Below are 18,567 nucleotides of genomic sequence, written 5' to 3' on the forward strand. Positions count from 1 at the left end.
ATGTCGGAAGTATAAGAAAAGCCTTAATGAAACTAAAACCATCGGGAACTGCAGGCCCAGACTTTATCCCATCATATTTGATTAAAGATTGTGCATGTGTTTTCGCGGTGCCTTTAACCACAATCTTTAACTTAATTTTAACAAGTGGTAAATTTCCTAATTTATGGAAGCTCTCACGTGTGTTTCCAATATTCAAATCGGGAGATCGCTCTGATATTTCGAACTACCGACCTATCACGATAATGAACAACTTTGCAAAGGTTTTTGAATATGCTCTTCATCCAATTATCTATTTTCACGTTTCAAACATGATTAGTACAAAACAACATGGATTTATGAGAGGAAGGTCAACAGTTACCAATCTAGCGGCATTTAGCCAGTATACGATTGAAGAATTAGATCATCGAGGACAGGTGGATTGTATATATACAGATTTTTCGAAAGCTTTCGATTGCATTGACCATAATGTATTAATTGCTAAACTTCACAGGTATGGTATTTCGAATGAGCTAACAGTACTCTTGAATTCTTATTTAACGAACCGCTCTCTGTATATAAGTATAAATGGTTTTAATTCATATTCATATTCACAGGAATCAGGGGTGCCTCAGGGGTCCGTTCTGGGCCCACTACTTTTTAATATTTTTATTAATGATATTGTTGATGATCTGAACGTTGATTACCTGTTGTTTGCTGATGACATGAAAGTCTTTACAATAGTTAACTCTGTTAATGACTGTGAAAAGCTACAAGATAATCTCAATATAATTTCCAAATGGTGTTCTCAAAACCGTCTTTCTCTTAACGTCAAGAAGTGCAGTGTAGTTTCCTTCTCTCGTCAGAGTAATCATAAAACGAATTTTGATTATTATCTTGACAATTTTTGTCTTGAAAGGAAAACTAGTTTTCAAGACTTGGGTGTGATATTCAACAGTAAATTTAGCTTCGTGGAGCACATCAATTCCATTACTACGGGTGCGATGAGATCCTTAGGATGTGTGATTCGGTACTGTCGAGAAATTGATGATCTTACGGCTATTAAAACACTCTATTGCGCTTTAGTGAGACCTAAATTAGAATATGCTTCGGTGATTTGGAGTCCTATCTATGCTTCGCATGTGGTCAATGTAGAAAGAATCCAAAGACGTTTTATCAAATACATAGCGTTTAGAAGTGATGGTGTATATCCTCGACAAGGCTATCCTCAAAAGCTTCTCTTGGAAAGATTCCAACTTAACACACTTTGTTGTAGAAGAATGATTGGTCTTATCCTCTTCTTGTTTAAGCTTCTGCAATTCAGACTTGATTGTCCAGACTTACTATGCAAATTGAAATTTCGAACAACGGTTTCGCATTTGAGACAGCCTAACTTATTCGAAATTCCTGTATCACGGACTAACTTAATGAAAATTACTCCTATCTACCAAGCTATTACTATGTATGCCACCATTTGCGAAAGCATTGACTTATTTAACACTAATGTCAAGGCAATACATAATTATTTTAGAGATATTTATGATTAGTGTATTCTAATGAACGGTTTAGATGTAGCTCTGTGTTTGGGCTGTATGCCTGTTGAGCTACAAGTTTATTTATTATTATTATTATTATTATTATGATTTTGTAGATTTCGTGCTCTTTCTTTGCAAATTCAAGATAGAAAACAACGAAAATCAGCGAGAAATCGTCGATTTGCATCGAAATATGCGGTTTTCTCTGAGAATTTTGATGATTTCGTGCAGAATTCTGCTGTTTTCTTGCAATTCAGCCGTTGAATCTTGGTAAAAAGTCATGATTTTGTAGATTTCGTTCTCTTCTTTGCAAATTCAAGCCAGAAAACAACGAAAATCGGCGAGAAATCGTCGTTTTGCATCGAAATATGCGGTTTTCTGTAAGAATTTTGATGATTTCGTGCAGAATTCTGCTGTTTTTTTGCAATTCAGCCGTTGAATCTAGGTAAAAAGTCATGATTTTGTAGATTTCGTGCTCTTCTTGGCGAATTCAAGATAGAAAACAACGAAAATCGGCGAGAAATCGTTGTTTTGCATCGAAATATGCGGTTTTCTGTAAGAATTTTGATGATTTCGTGCAGAATTCTGCTGTTTTCTTGCATTCAGCCGTTGAATCTATGTAAAAAGTCATGATTTTGTAGATTTCGTGCTCTTCTTGGCGAATTCAAGATAGAAAACAACGAAAATCGGCGAGAAATCGTTGTTTTGCATCGAAATATGCAGTTTTCTCTAAGAATTTTGATGATTTCGTGCAGAATTCTGCTGTTTTCTTGCAATTCAGCCGTTGAATCTTGGTAAAAAGTCATGATTTTGTAGATTTCGTGCTCTTCTTTGCGAATTCAGGCCAGAAAACAACGAAAATCGGCGAGAAATCGTCGTTTTGCATCGAAATATGCGGTTTTCTGTAAGAATTTTGATGATTTCGTGCAGAATTCTGCTGTTTTCTTGCAATTCAGCCGTAGAATCTTGGTAAAAAGTGATGATTTTGTAGATTTCGTGCTCTTCTTTGCGAATTCAAGCCAGAAAACAACGAAAATCGGCGAGAAATCGTTGTTTTGCATCGAAATATGCGGTTTTCTGTAAGAATTTTGATGATTTCGTGCAGAATTCTGCTGTTTTCTTGCAATTCAGCCGTTGAATCTAGGTAAAAAGTCATGATTTTGTAGATTTCGTGCTCTTGTTGGCGAATTCAAGATAGAAAACAACGAAAATCGGCGAGAAATCGTTGTTTTGCATCGAAATATGCAGTTTTCTCTAAGAATTTTGATGATTTCGTGCAGAATTCTGCTGTTTTCATGCAATTCAGCCGTTGAATCTTGGTAAAAAGTGATGATTTTGTAGATTTCGTGCTCTTCTTTGCGAATTCAAGCCAGAAAACATCGAAAATCGGCAAGAAATCGTTGTTTTGCATCGAAATATGCAGTTTTCTCTAAGAATTTTGATGATTCCGTGCAGAATTCTGCTGTTTTCATGCAATTCAGCCGTTGAATCTTGGTAAAAAGTGATGATTTTGTAGATTTCGTGCTTTTCTTTGCGAATTCAAGCCAGAAAACAACTAAAATCGGCGAGAAATCGTCGTTTTGCATCGAAATATGAGGTTTTCTGTAAGAATTTTGATGATTTCGTGCAGAATTCTGCTGTTTTCATGCAATTCAGCCGTTGAATCTTGGTAAAAAGTCATGATTTTGTAGATTTCGTTCTCTTCTTTGCGAATTCAAGCCAGAAAACAACGAAAATCGGCGAGAAATCGTCGTTTTGCATCGAAATATGCGGTTTTCTGTAAGAATTTTGATGATTTCGTGCAGAATTCTGCTGTTTTTTTGCAATTCAGCCGTTGAATCTAGGTAAAAAGTCATGATTTTGTAGATTTCGTGCTCTTCTTGGCGAATTCAAGATAGAAAACAACGAAAATCGGCGAGAAATCGTTGTTTTGCATCGAAATATGCGGTTTTCTGTAAGAATTTTGATGATTTCGTGCAGAATTCTGCTGTTTTCTTGCATTCAGCCGTTGAATCTATGTAAAAAGTCATGATTTTGTAGATTTCGTGCTCTTCTTGGCGAATTCAAGATAGAAAACAACGAAAATCGGCGAGAAATCGTTGTTTTGCATCGAAATATGCAGTTTTCTCTAAGAATTTTGATGATTTCGTGCAGAATTCTGCTGTTTTCTTGCAATTCAGCTGTTGAATCTTGGTAAAAAGTCATGATTTTGTAGATTTCGTGCTCTTCTTTGCGAATTCAGGCCAGAAAACAACGAAAATCGGCGAGAAATCGTCGTTTTGCATCGAAATATGCGGTTTTCTGTAAGAATTTTGATGATTTCGTGCAGAATTCTGCTGTTTTCTTACAATTCAGCCGTAGAATCTTGGTAAAAAGTGATGATTTTGTAGATTTCGTGCTCTTCTTTGCGAATTCAAGCCAGAAAACAACGAAAATCGGCGAGAAATCGTCGTTTTGCATCGAAATATGCGGTTTTCTGTAAGAATTTTGATGATTTCGTGCAGAATTCTGCTGTTTTCATGCAATTCAGCCGTTGAATCTTGGTAAAAAGTGATGATTTTGTAGATTTCGTGCTTTTCTTTGCGAATTCAAGCCAGAAAACAACTAAAATCGGCGAGAAATCGTCGTTTTGCATCGAAATATGCAGTTTTCTCTAAGAATTTTGATGATTTCGTGCAGAATTCTGCTGTTTTCTTGTAATTCAGCTGTTGAATCTTGGTAAAAAGTCATGATTTTGTAGATTTCGTGCTCTTCTTTGCGAATTCAGTCCAGAAAACAACGAAAATCGGCGAGAAATCGTCGTTTTGCATCGAAATATGCGGTTTTCTGTAAGAATTTTGATGATTTCGTGCAGAATTCTGCTGTTTTCTTGCAATTCAGCCGTAGAATCTTGGTAAAAAGTGATGATTTTGTAGATTTCGTGCTCTTCTTTGCGAATTCAAGCCAGAAAACAACGAAAATCGGCGAGAAATCGTTGTTTTGCATCGAAATATGCGGTTTTCTGTAAGAATTTTGATGATTTCGTGCAGAATTCTGCTGTTTTCTTGCAATTCAGCCGTTAAATCTTGGTAAAAAGTGATGATTTTGTAGATGTCGTGCTCTTCTTTGCGAATTCAAGCCAGAAAACAACGAAAATCGGCGAGAAATCGTCGTTTTGCATCGAAATATGCGGTTTTCTCTAAGAATTTTGACGATTTCGTGCAGAATTCTGCTGTTTTCTTGCAATTCAGCCGTTGAATCTTGGTAAAAAGTCATGATTTTGTAGATTTCGTGCTCTTCTTGGCGAATTCAAGATAGAAAACAACGGAAATCGGCGAGAAATCGTTGTTTTGCATCGAAATATGCAGTTTTCTCTAAGAATTTTGATGATTTCGTGCAGAATTCTGCTGTTTTCTTGCAATTCAGCCGTAAAATCTTGGTAAAAAGTGATGATTTTGTAGATTTCGTGCTCTTCTTTGCGAATTCAAGCCAGAAAACAACGAAAATCGGCGAGAAATCGTTGTTTTGCATCGAAATATGCGGTTTTCTGTAAGAATTTTGATGATTTCGTGCAGAATTCTGCTGTTTTCTTGCAATTCAGCCGTTGAATCTTGGTAAAAAGTCATGATTTTGTAGATTTCGTGCTCTTCTTTGCGAATTCAAGCCAGAAAACAACGAAAATCGGCGAGAAATCGTCGATTTGCATCGAAAAATGCAGTTTTCTGTTAGAATTTTGATGATTTCGTGCAGAATTCTGCGGTTTTCTTGCAATTCAGCCGTTGAATCTTAGTAAAAAGTCATGATTTTGTAGATTTCGTGCTCTTCTTTGCGAATTCAAGCCAGAAAACAACGAAAATCGGCGAGAAATCGTCGTTTTGCATCGAAATATGCGGTTTTCTGTAAGAATTTTCATGATTTCGTGCAGAATTCTGCTGTTTTTTTGCAATTCAGCCGTTGAATCTAGGTAAAAAGTCATGATTTTGTAGATTTCGTGCTCTTCTTGGCGAATTCAAGATAGAAAACAACGAAAATCGGCGAGAAATCGTTGTTTTGCATCGAAATATGCGGTTTTCTGTAAGAATTTTGATGATTTCGTGCAGAATTCTGCTGTTTTCTTGCATTCAGCCGTTGAATCTATGTAAAAAGTCATGATTTTGTAGATTTCGTGCTCTTCTTGGCGAATTCAAGATAGAAAACAACGAAAATCGGCGAGAAATCGTTGTTTTGCATCGAAATATGCAGTTTTCTCTAAGAATTTTGATGATTTCGTGCAGAATTCTGCTGTTTTCTTGCAATTCAGCCGTTGAATCTTGGTAAAAAGTCATGATTTTGTAGATTTCGTGCTCTTCTTTGCGAATTCAGGCCAGAAAACAACGAAAATCGGCGAGAAATCGTCGTTTTGCATCGAAATATGCGGTTTTCTGTAAGAATTTTGATGATTTCGTGCAGAATTCTGCTGTTTTCTTGCAATTCAGCCGTAGAATCTTGGTAAAAAGTGATGATTTTGTAGATTTCGTGCTTTTCTTTGCGAATTCAAGCCAGAAAACAACGAAAATCGGCGAGAAATCGTTGTTTTGCATCGAAATATGCGGTTTTCTGTAAGAATTTTGATGATTTCGTGCAGAATTCTGCTGTTTTCTTGCAATTCAGCCGTTAAATCTTGGTAAAAAGTGATGATTTTGTAGATGTCGTGCTCTTCTTTGCGAATTCAAGCCAGAAAACAACGAAAATCGGCGAGAAATCGTCGTTTTGCATCGAAATATGCGGTTTTCTCTAAGAATTTTGACGATTTCGTGCAGAATTCTGCTGTTTTCTTGCAATTCAGCCGTTGAATCTTGGTAAAAAGTCATGATTTTGTAGATTTCGTGCTCTTCTTGGCGAATTCAAGATAGAAAACAACGAAAATCGGCGAGAAATCGTTGTTTTGCATCGAAATATGCAGTTTTCTCTAAGAATTTTGATGATTTCGTGCAGAATTCTGCTGTTTTCTTGCAATTCAGCCGTAAAATCTTGGTAAAAAGTGATGATTTTGTAGATTTCGTGCTCTTCTTTGCGAATTCAAGCCAGAAAACAACGAAAATCGGCGAGAAATCGTTGTTTTGCATCGAAATATGCGGTTTTCTGTAAGAATTTTGATGATTTCGTGCAGAATTCTGCTGTTTTCTTGCAATTCAGCCGTTGAATCTTGGTAAAAAGTCATGATTTTGTAGATTTCGTGCTCTTCTTTGCGAATTCAAGCCAGAAAACAACGAAAATCGGCGAGAAATCGTCGATTTGCATCGAAAAATGCAGTTTTCTGTTAGAATTTTGATGATTTCGTGCAGAATTCTGCGGTTTTCTTGCAATTCAGCCGTTGAATCTTAGTAAAAAGTCATGATTTTGTAGATTTCGTGCTCTTCTTTGCGAATTCAAGCCAGAAAACATCGAAAATCGGCAAGAAATCGTTGTTTTGCATCGAAATATGCAGTTTTCTCTAAGAATTTTGATGATTCCGTGCAGAATTCTGCTGTTTTCATGCAATTCAGCCGTTGAATCTTGGTAAAAAGTGATGATTTTGTAGATTTCGTGCTTTTCTTTGCGAATTCAAGCCAGAAAACAACGAAAATCGGCGAGAAATCGTCGATTTGCATCGAAAAATGCAGTTTTCTGTTAGAATTTTGATGATTTCGTGCAGAATTCTGCGGTTTTCTTGCAATTCAGCCGTTGAATCTTAGTAAAAAGTCATGATTTTGTAGATTTCGTGCTCTTCTTTGCGAATTCAAGCCAGAAAACATCGAAAATCGGCAAGAAATCGTTGTTTTGCATCGAAATATGCAGTTTTCTCTAAGAATTTTGATGATTCCGTGCAGAATTCTGCTGTTTTCATGCAATTCAGCCGTTGAATCTTGGTAAAAAGTGATGATTTTGTAGATTTCGTGCTTTTCTTTGCGAATTCAAGCCAGAAAACAACTAAAATCGGCGAGAAATCGTTGTTTTGCATCGAAATATGCGGTTTTCTGTAAGAATTTTGATGATTTCGTGCAGAATTCTGCTGTTTTTTTGCAATTCAGCCGTTGAATCTAGGTAAAAAGTCATGATTTTGTAGATTTCGTGCTCTTGTTGGCGAATTCAAGATAGAAAACAACGAAAATCGGCGAGAAATCGTTGTTTTGCATCGAAATATGCAGTTTTCTCTAAGAATTTTGATGATTTCGTGCAGAATTCTGCTGTTTTCATGCAATTCAGCCGTTGAATCTTGGTAAAAAGTGATGATTTTGTAGATTTCGTGCTCTTCTTTGCGAATTCAAGCCAGAAAACATCGAAAATCGGCAAGAAATCGTTGTTTTGCATCGAAATATGCAGTTTTCTCTAAGAATTTTGATGATTCCGTGCAGAATTCTGCTGTTTTCATGCAATTCAGCCGTTGAATCTTGGTAAAAAGTGATGATTTTGTAGATTTCGTGCTTTTCTTTGCGAATTCAAGCCAGAAAACAACTAAAATCGGCGAGAAATCGTCGTTTTGCATCGAAATATGAGGTTTTCTGTAAGAATTTTGATGATTTCGTGCAGAATTCTGCTGTTTTCATGCAATTCAGCCGTTGAATCTTGGTAAAAAGTCATGATTTTGTAGATTTCGTTCTCTTCTTTGCGAATTCAAGCCAGAAAACAACGAAAATCGGCGAGAAATCGTCGTTTTGCATCGAAATATGCGGTTTTCTGTAAGAATTTTGATGATTTCGTGCAGAATTCTGCTGTTTTTTTGCAATTCAGCCGTTGAATCTAGGTAAAAAGTCATGATTTTGTAGATTTCGTGCTCTTCTTGGCGAATTCAAGATAGAAAACAACGAAAATCGGCGAGAAATCGTTGTTTTGCATCGAAATATGCGGTTTTCTGTAAGAATTTTGATGATTTCGTGCAGAATTCTGCTGTTTTCTTGCATTCAGCCGTTGAATCTATGTAAAAAGTCATGATTTTGTAGATTTCGTGCTCTTTTTGGCGAATTCAAGATAGAAAACAACGAAAATCGGCGAGAAATCGTTGTTTTGCATCGAAATATGCAGTTTTCTCTAAGAATTTTGATGATTTCGTGCAGAATTCTGCTGTTTTCTTGCAATTCAGCTGTTGAATCTTGGTAAAAAGTCATGATTTTGTAGATTTCGTGCTCTTCTTTGCGAATTCAGGCCAGAAAACAACGAAAATCGGCGAGAAATCGTCGTTTTGCATCGAAATATGCGGTTTTCTGTAAGAATTTTGATGATTTCGTGCAGAATTCTGCTGTTTTCTTGCAATTCAGCCGTAGAATCTTGGTAAAAAGTGATGATTTTGTAGATTTCGTGCTCATCTTTGCGAATTCAAGCCAGAAAACAACGAAAATCGGCGAGAAATCGTTGTTTTGCATCGAAATATGCGGTTTTCTGTAAGAATTTTGATGATTTCGTGCAGAATTCTGCTGTTTTCTTGCAATTCAGCCGTTAAATCTTGGTAAAAAGTGATGATTTTGTAGATGTCGTGCTCTTCTTTGCGAATTCAAGCCAGAAAACAACGAAAATCGGCGAGAAATCGTCGTTTTGCATCGAAATATGCGGTTTTCTCTAAGAATTTTGACGATTTCGTGCAGAATTCTGCTGTTTTCTTGCAATTCAGCCGTTGAATCTTGGTAAAAAGTCATGATTTTGTAGATTTCGTGCTCTTCTTGGCGAATTCAAGATAGAAAACAACGAAAATCGGCGAGAAATCGTTGTTTTGCATCGAAATATGCAGTTTTCTCTAAGAATTTTGATGATTTCGTGCAGAATTCTGCTGTTTTCTTGCAATTCAGCCGTAAAATCTTGGTAAAAAGTGATGATTTTGTAGATTTCGTGCTCTTCTTTGCGAATTCAAGCCAGAAAACAACGAAAATCGGCGAGAAATCGTTGTTTTGCATCGAAATATGCGGTTTTCTGTAAGAATTTTGATGATTTCGTGCAGAATTCTGCTGTTTTCATGCAATTCAGCCGTTGAATCTTAGTAAAAAGTCATGATTTTGTAGATTTCGTGCTCTTCTTTGCGAATTCAAGCCAGAAAACATCGAAAATCGGCAAGAAATCGTTGTTTTGCATCGAAATATGCAGTTTTCTCTAAGAATTTTGATGATTCCGTGCAGAATTCTGCTGTTTTCATGCAATTCAGCCGTTGAATCTTGGTAAAAAGTGATGATTTTGTAGATTTCGTGCTTTTCTTTGCGAATTCAAGCCAGAAAACAACTAAAATCGGCGAGAAATCGTCGTTTTGCATCGAAATATGAGGTTTTCTGTAAGAATTTTGATGATTTCGTGCAGAATTCTGCTGTTTTCATGCAATTCAGCCGTTGAATCTTGGTAAAAAGTCATGATTTTGTAGATTTCGTTCTCTTCTTTGCGAATTCAAGCCAGAAAACAACGAAAATCGGCGAGAAATCGTCGTTTTGCATCGAAATATGCGGTTTTCTGTAAGAATTTTGATGATTTCGTGCAGAATTCTGCTGTTTTTTTGCAATTCAGCCGTTGAATCTAGGTAAAAAGTCATGATTTTGTAGATTTCGTGCTCTTCTTGGCGAATTCAAGATAGAAAACAACGAAAATCGGCGAGAAATCGTTGTTTTGCATCGAAATATGCGGTTTTCTGTAAGAATTTTGATGATTTCGTGCAGAATTCTGCTGTTTTCTTGCATTCAGCCGTTGAATCTATGTAAAAAGTCATGATTTTGTAGATTTCGTGCTCTTCTTGGCGAATTCAAGATAGAAAACAACGAAAATCGGCGAGAAATCGTTGTTTTGCATCGAAATATGCAGTTTTCTCTAAGAATTTTGATGATTTCGTGCAGAATTCTGCTGTTTTCTTGCAATTCAGCTGTTGAATCTTGGTAAAAAGTCATGATTTTGTAGATTTCGTGCTCTTCTTTGCGAATTCAGGCCAGAAAACAACGAAAATCGGCGAGAAATCGTCGTTTTGCATCGAAATATGCGGTTTTCTGTAAGAATTTTGATGATTTCGTGCAGAATTCTGCTGTTTTCTTGCAATTCAGCCGTAGAATCTTGGTAAAAAGTGATGATTTTGTAGATTTCGTGCTCATCTTTGCGAATTCAAGCCAGAAAACAACGAAAATCGGCGAGAAATCGTTGTTTTGCATCGAAATATGCGGTTTTCTGTAAGAATTTTGATGATTTCGTGCAGAATTCTGCTGTTTTCTTGCAATTCAGCCGTTAAATCTTGGTAAAAAGTGATGATTTTGTAGATGTCGTGCTCTTCTTTGCGAATTCAAGCCAGAAAACAACGAAAATCGGCGAGAAATCGTCGTTTTGCATCGAAATATGCGGTTTTCTCTAAGAATTTTGACGATTTCGTGCAGAATTCTGCTGTTTTCTTGCAATTCAGCCGTTGAATCTTGGTAAAAAGTCATGATTTTGTAGATTTCGTGCTCTTCTTGGCGAATTCAAGATAGAAAACAACGAAAATCGGCGAGAAATCGTTGTTTTGCATCGAAATATGCAGTTTTCTCTAAGAATTTTGATGATTTCGTGCAGAATTCTGCTGTTTTCTTGCAATTCAGCCGTTGAATCTTAGTAAAAAGTCATGATTTTGTAGATTTCGTGCTCTTCTTTGCGAATTCAAGCCAGAAAACAACGAAAATCGGCGAGAAATCGTCGTTTTGCATCGAAATATGCGGTTTTCTGTAAGAATTTTGATGATTTCGTGCAGAATTCTGCTGTTTTTTTGCAATTCAGCCGTTGAATCTAGGTTAAAAGTCATGATTTTGTAGATTTCGTGCTCTTCTTTGCGAATTCAAGCCAGAAAACAACGAAAATCGGCGAGAAATCGTCGATTTGCATCGAAAAATGCAGTTTTCTGTTAGAATTTTGATGATTTCGTGCAGAATTCTGCGGTTTTCTTGCAATTCAGCCGTTGAATCTTAGTAAAAAGTCATGATTTTGTAGATTTCGTGCTCTTCTTTGCGAATTCAAGCCAGAAAACATCGAAAATCGGCAAGAAATCGTTGTTTTGCATCGAAATATGCAGTTTTCTCTAAGAATTTTGATGATTCCGTGCAGAATTCTGCTGTTTTCATGCAATTCAGCCGTTGAATCTTGGTAAAAAGTGATGATTTTGTAGATTTCGTGCTCTTCTTTGCGAATTCAAGCCAGAAAACATCGAAAATCGGCAAGAAATCGTTGTTTTGCATCGAAATATGCAGTTTTCTCTAAGAATTTTGATGATTCCGTGCAGAATTCTGCTGTTTTCATGCAATTCAGCCGTTGAATCTTGGTAAAAAGTGATGATTTTGTAGATTTCGTGCTTTTCTTTGCGAATTCAAGCCAGAAAACAACTAAAATCGGCGAGAAATCGTCGTTTTGCATCGAAATATGAGGTTTTCTGTAAGAATTTTGATGATTTCGTGCAGAATTCTGCTGTTTTCATGCAATTCAGCCGTTGAATCTTGGTAAAAAGTCATGATTTTGTAGATTTCGTTCTCTTCTTTGCGAATTCAAGCCAGAAAACAACGAAAATCGGCGAGAAATCGTCGTTTTGCATCGAAATATGCGGTTTTCTGTAAGAATTTTGATGATTTCGTGCAGAATTCTGCTGTTTTTTTGCAATTCAGCCGTTGAATCTAGGTAAAAAGTCATGATTTTGTAGATTTCGTGCTCTTCTTGGCGAATTCAAGATAGAAAACAACGAAAATCGGCGAGAAATCGTTGTTTTGCATCGAAATATGCGGTTTTCTGTAAGAATTTTGATGATTTCGTGCAGAATTCTGCTGTTTTCTTGCATTCAGCCGTTGAATCTATGTAAAAAGTCATGATTTTGTAGATTTCGTGCTCTTTTTGGCGAATTCAAGATAGAAAACAACGAAAATCGGCGAGAAATCGTTGTTTTGCATCGAAATATGCAGTTTTCTCTAAGAATTTTGATGATTTCGTGCAGAATTCTGCTGTTTTCTTGCAATTCAGCTGTTGAATCTTGGTAAAAAGTCATGATTTTGTAGATTTCGTGCTCTTCTTTGCGAATTCAGGCCAGAAAACAACGAAAATCGGCGAGAAATCGTCGTTTTGCATCGAAATATGCGGTTTTCTGTAAGAATTTTGATGATTTCGTGCAGAATTCTGCTGTTTTCTTGCAATTCAGCCGTAGAATCTTGGTAAAAAGTGATGATTTTGTAGATTTCGTGCTCATCTTTGCGAATTCAAGCCAGAAAACAACGAAAATCGGCGAGAAATCGTTGTTTTGCATCGAAATATGCGGTTTTCTGTAAGAATTTTGATGATTTCGTGCAGAATTCTGCTGTTTTCTTGCAATTCAGCCGTTAAATCTTGGTAAAAAGTGATGATTTTGTAGATGTCGTGCTCTTCTTTGCGAATTCAAGCCAGAAAACAACGAAAATCGGCGAGAAATCGTCGTTTTGCATCGAAATATGCGGTTTTCTCTAAGAATTTTGACGATTTCGTGCAGAATTCTGCTGTTTTCTTGCAATTCAGCCGTTGAATCTTGGTAAAAAGTCATGATTTTGTAGATTTCGTGCTCTTCTTGGCGAATTCAAGATAGAAAACAACGAAAATCGGCGAGAAATCGTTGTTTTGCATCGAAATATGCAGTTTTCTCTAAGAATTTTGATGATTTCGTGCAGAATTCTGCTGTTTTCTTGCAATTCAGCCGTAAAATCTTGGTAAAAAGTGATGATTTTGTAGATTTCGTGCTCTTCTTTGCGAATTCAAGCCAGAAAACAACGAAAATCGGCGAGAAATCGTTGTTTTGCATCGAAATATGCGGTTTTCTGTAAGAATTTTGATGATTTCGTGCAGAATTCTGCTGTTTTCTTGCAATTCAGCCGTTGAATCTTGGTAAAAAGTCATGATTTTGTAGATTTCGTGCTCTTCTTTGCGAATTCAAGCCAGAAAACAACGAAAATCGGCGAGAAATCGTCGATTTGCATCGAAAAATGCAGTTTTCTGTTAGAATTTTGATGATTTCGTGCAGAATTCTGCGGTTTTCTTGCAATTCAGCCGTTGAATCTTAGTAAAAAGTCATGATTTTGTAGATTTCGTGCTCTTCTTTGCGAATTCAAGCCAGAAAACATCGAAAATCGGCAAGAAATCGTTGTTTTGCATCGAAATATGCAGTTTTCTCTAAGAATTTTGATGATTCCGTGCAGAATTCTGCTGTTTTCATGCAATTCAGCCGTTGAATCTTGGTAAAAAGTGATGATTTTTTAGATTTCGTGCTTTTCTTTGCGAATTCAAGCCAGAAAACAACTAAAATCGGCGAGAAATCGTTGTTTTGCATCGAAATATGCGGTTTTCTGTAAGAATTTTGATGATTTCGTGCAGAATTCTGCTGTTTTCTTGCAATTCAGCCGTTGAATCTTGGTAAAAAGTCATGATTTTGTAGATTTCGTGCTCTTCTTTGCGAATTCAAGCCAGAAAACAACGAAAATCGGCGAGAAATCGTCGATTTGCATCGAAAAATGCAGTTTTCTGTTAGAATTTTGATGATTTCGTGCAGAATTCTGCGGTTTTCTTGCAATTCAGCCGTTGAATCTTAGTAAAAAGTCATGATTTTGTAGATTTCGTGCTCTTCTTTGCGAATTCAAGCCAGAAAACATCGAAAATCGGCAAGAAATCGTTGTTTTGCATCGAAATATGCAGTTTTCTCTAAGAATTTTGATGATTCCGTGCAGAATTCTGCTGTTTTCATGCAATTCAGCCGTTGAATCTTGGTAAAAAGTGATGATTTTGTAGATTTCGTGCTTTTCTTTGCGAATTCAAGCCAGAAAACAACTAAAATCGGCGAGAAATCGTTGTTTTGCATCGAAATATGCGGTTTTCTGTAAGAATTTTGATGATTTCGTGCAGAATTCTGCTGTTTTTTTGCAATTCAGCTGTTGAATCTAGGTAAAAAGTCATGATTTTGTAGATTTCGTGCTCTTCTTGGCGAATTCAAGATAGAAAACAACGAAAATCGGCGAGAAATCGTCGTTTTGCATCGAAATATGCGGTTTTCTGTAAGAATTTTGATGATTTCGTGCAGAATTCTGCTGTTTTCTTGCAATTCAGCCGTAGAATCTTGGTAAAAAGTGATGATTTTGTAGATTTCGTGCTCTTCTTTGCGAATTCAAGCCAGAAAACAACGAAAATCGGCGAGAAATCGTTGTTTTGCATCGAAATATGCGGTTTTCTGTAAGAATTTTGATGATTTCGTGCAGAATTCTGCTGTTTTCTTGCAATTCAGCCGTTGAATCTAGGTAAAAAGTCATGATTTTGTAGATTTCGTGCTCTTGTTGGCGAATTCAAGATAGAAAACAACGAAAATCGGCGAGAAATCGTTGTTTTGCATCGAAATATGCAGTTTTCTCTAAGAATTTTGATGATTTCGTGCAGAATTCTGCTGTTTTCATGCAATTCAGCCGTTGAATCTTGGTAAAAAGTGATGATTTTGTAGATTTCGTGCTCTTCTTTGCGAATTCAAGCCAGAAAACATCGAAAATCGGCAAGAAATCGTTGTTTTGCATCGAAATATGCAGTTTTCTCTAAGAATTTTGATGATTCCGTGCAGAATTCTGCTGTTTTCATGCAATTCAGCCGTTGAATCTTGGTAAAAAGTGATGATTTTGTAGATTTCGTGCTTTTCTTTGCGAATTCAAGCCAGAAAACAACTAAAATCGGCGAGAAATCGTCGTTTTGCATCGAAATATGAGGTTTTCTGTAAGAATTTTGATGATTTCGTGCAGAATTCTGCTGTTTTCATGCAATTCAGCCGTTGAATCTTGGTAAAAAGTCATGATTTTGTAGATTTCGTTCTCTTCTTTGCGAATTCAAGCCAGAAAACAACGAAAATCGGCGAGAAATCGTCGTTTTGCATCGAAATATGCGGTTTTCTGTAAGAATTTTGATGATTTCGTGCAGAATTCTGCTGTTTTTTTGCAATTCAGCCGTTGAATCTAGGTAAAAAGTCATGATTTTGTAGATTTCGTGCTCTTCTTGGCGAATTCAAGATAGAAAACAACGAAAATCGGCGAGAAATCGTTGTTTTGCATCGAAATATGCGGTTTTCTGTAAGAATTTTGATGATTTCGTGCAGAATTCTGCTGTTTTCTTGCATTCAGCCGTTGAATCTATGTAAAAAGTCATGATTTTGTAGATTTCGTGCTCTTCTTGGCGAATTCAAGATAGAAAACAACGAAAATCGGCGAGAAATCGTTGTTTTGCATCGAAATATGCAGTTTTCTCTAAGAATTTTGATGATTTCGTGCAGAATTCTGCTGTTTTCTTGCAATTCAGCTGTTGAATCTTGGTAAAAAGTCATGATTTTGTAGATTTCGTGCTCTTCTTTGCGAATTCAGGCCAGAAAACAACGAAAATCGGCGAGAAATCGTCGTTTTGCATCGAAATATGCGGTTTTCTGTAAGAATTTTGATGATTTCGTGCAGAATTCTGCTGTTTTCTTGCAATTCAGCCGTAGAATCTTGGTAAAAAGTGATGATTTTGTAGATTTCGTGCTCATCTTTGCGAATTCAAGCCAGAAAACAACGAAAATCGGCGAGAAATCGTTGTTTTGCATCGAAATATGCGGTTTTCTGTAAGAATTTTGATGATTTCGTGCAGAATTCTGCTGTTTTCTTGCAATTCAGCCGTTAAATCTTGGTAAAAAGTGATGATTTTGTAGATGTCGTGCTCTTCTTTGCGAATTCAAGCCAGAAAACAACGAAAATCGGCGAGAAATCGTCGTTTTGCATCGAAATATGCGGTTTTCTCTAAGAATTTTGACGATTTCGTGCAGAATTCTGCTGTTTTCTTGCAATTCAGCCGTTGAATCTTGGTAAAAAGTCATGATTTTGTAGATTTCGTGCTCTTCTTGGCGAATTCAAGATAGAAAACAACGAAAATCGGCGAGAAATCCTTGTTTTGCATCGAAATATGCAGTTTTCTCTAAGAATTTTGATGATTTCGTGCAGAATTCTGCTGTTTTCTTGCAATTCAGCCGTTGAATCTTAGTAAAAAGTCATGATTTTGTAGATTTCGTGCTCTTCTTTGCGAATTCAAGCCAGAAAACAACGAAAATCGGCGAGAAATCGTCGTTTTGCATCGAAATATGCGGTTTTCTGTAAGAATTTTGATGATTTCGTGCAGAATTCTGCTGTTTTTTTGCAATTCAGCCGTTGAATCTAGGTAAAAAGTCATGATTTTGTAGATTTCGTGCTCTTCTTGGCGAATTCAAGATAGAAAACAACGAAAATCGGCGAGAAATCGTTGTTTTGCATCGAAATATGCGGTTTTCTGTAAGAATTTTGATGATTTCGTGCAGAATTCTGCTGTTTTCTTGCATTCAGCCGTTGAATCTATGTAAAAAGTCATGATTTTGTAGATTTCGTGCTCTTCTTGGCGAATTCAAGATAGAAAACAACGAAAATCGGCGAGAAATCGTTGTTTTGCATCGAAATATGCAGTTTTCTCTAAGAATTTTGATGATTTCGTGCAGAATTCTGCTGTTTTCTTGCAATTCAGCCGTTGAATCTTGGTAAAAAGTCATGATTTTGTAGATTTCGTGCTCTTCTTTGCGAATTCAGGCCAGAAAACAACGAAAATCGGCGAGAAATCGTCGTTTTGCATCGAAATATGCGGTTTTCTGTAAGAATTTTGATGATTTCGTGCAGAATTCTGCTGTTTTCTTGCAATTCAGCCGTAGAATCTTGGTAAAAAGTGATGATTTTGTAGATTTCGTGCTTTTCTTTGCGAATTCAAGCCAGAAAACAACGAAAATCGGCGAGAAATCGTTGTTTTGCATCGAAATATGCGGTTTTCTGTAAGAATTTTGATGATTTCGTGCAGAATTCTGCTGTTTTCTTGCAATTCAGCCGTTAAATCTTGGTAAAAAGTGATGATTTTGTAGATGTCGTGCTCTTCTTTGCGAATTCAAGCCAGAAAACAACGAAAATCGGCGAGAAATCGTCGTTTTGCATCGAAATATGCGGTTTTCTCTAAGAATTTTGACGATTTCGTGCAGAATTCTGCTGTTTTCTTGCAATTCAGCCGTTGAATCTTGGTAAAAAGTCATGATTTTGTAGATTTCGTGCTCTTCTTGGCGAATTCAAGATAGAAAACAACGAAAATCGGCGAGAAATCGTTGTTTTGCATCGAAATATGCAGTTTTCTCTAAGAATTTTGATGATTTCGTGCAGAATTCTGCTGTTTTCTTGCAATCCAGCCGTAAAATCTTGGTAAAAAGTGATGATTTTGTAGATTTCGTGCTCTTCTTTGCGAATTCAAGCCAGAAAACAACGAAAATCGGCGAGAAATCGTTGTTTTGCATCGAAATATGCGGTTTTCTGTAAGAATTTTGATGATTTCGTGCAGAATTCTGCTGTTTTCTTGCAATTCAGCCGTTGAATCTTGGTAAAAAGTCATGATTTTGTAGATTTCGTGCTCTTCTTTGCGAATTCAAGCCAGAAAACAACGAAAATCGGCGAGAAATCGTCGATTTGCATCGAAAAATGCAGTTTTCTGTTAGAATTTTGATGATTTCGTGCAGAATTCTGCGGTTTTCTTGCAATTCAGCTGTTGAATCTTAGTAAAAAGTCATGATTTTGTAGATTTCGTGCTCTTCTTTGCGAATTCAAGCCAGAAAACATCGAAAATCGGCAAGAAATCGTTGTTTTGCATCGAAATATGCAGTTTTCTCTAAGAATTTTGATGATTCCGTGCAGAATTCTGCTGTTTTCATGCAATTCAGCCGTTGAATCTTGGTAAAAAGTGATGATTTTGTAGATTTCGTGCTTTTCTTTGCGAATTCAAGCCAGAAAACAACTAAAATCGGCGAGAAATCGTCGTTTTGCATCGAAATATGAAGTTTTCTGTAAGAATTTTGATGATTTCGTGCAGAATTCTGCTGTTTTCTTGCAATTCAGCCGTTGAATCTTGGTAAAAAGTCATGATTTTGTAGATTTCGTGCTCTTCTTTGCAAATTCAAGCCAGAAAACAACGAAAATCGGCGAGAAATCGTCGTTTTGCATCGAAATATGCGGTTTTCTCTAAGAATTTTGACGATCTCGTGCAGAATTCTGCTGTTTTCTTGCAATTCAGCCGTTGA

The sequence above is a fragment of the Gnatocerus cornutus genome, unplaced genomic scaffold, assembly GCF_029298725.1.
Source record: "Gnatocerus cornutus isolate USDA-ARS CGAHR unplaced genomic scaffold, icGnaCorn1.1 ctg00000137.1, whole genome shotgun sequence".
NCBI classification, from domain to species: domain Eukaryota; kingdom Metazoa; phylum Arthropoda; class Insecta; order Coleoptera; family Tenebrionidae; genus Gnatocerus; species Gnatocerus cornutus.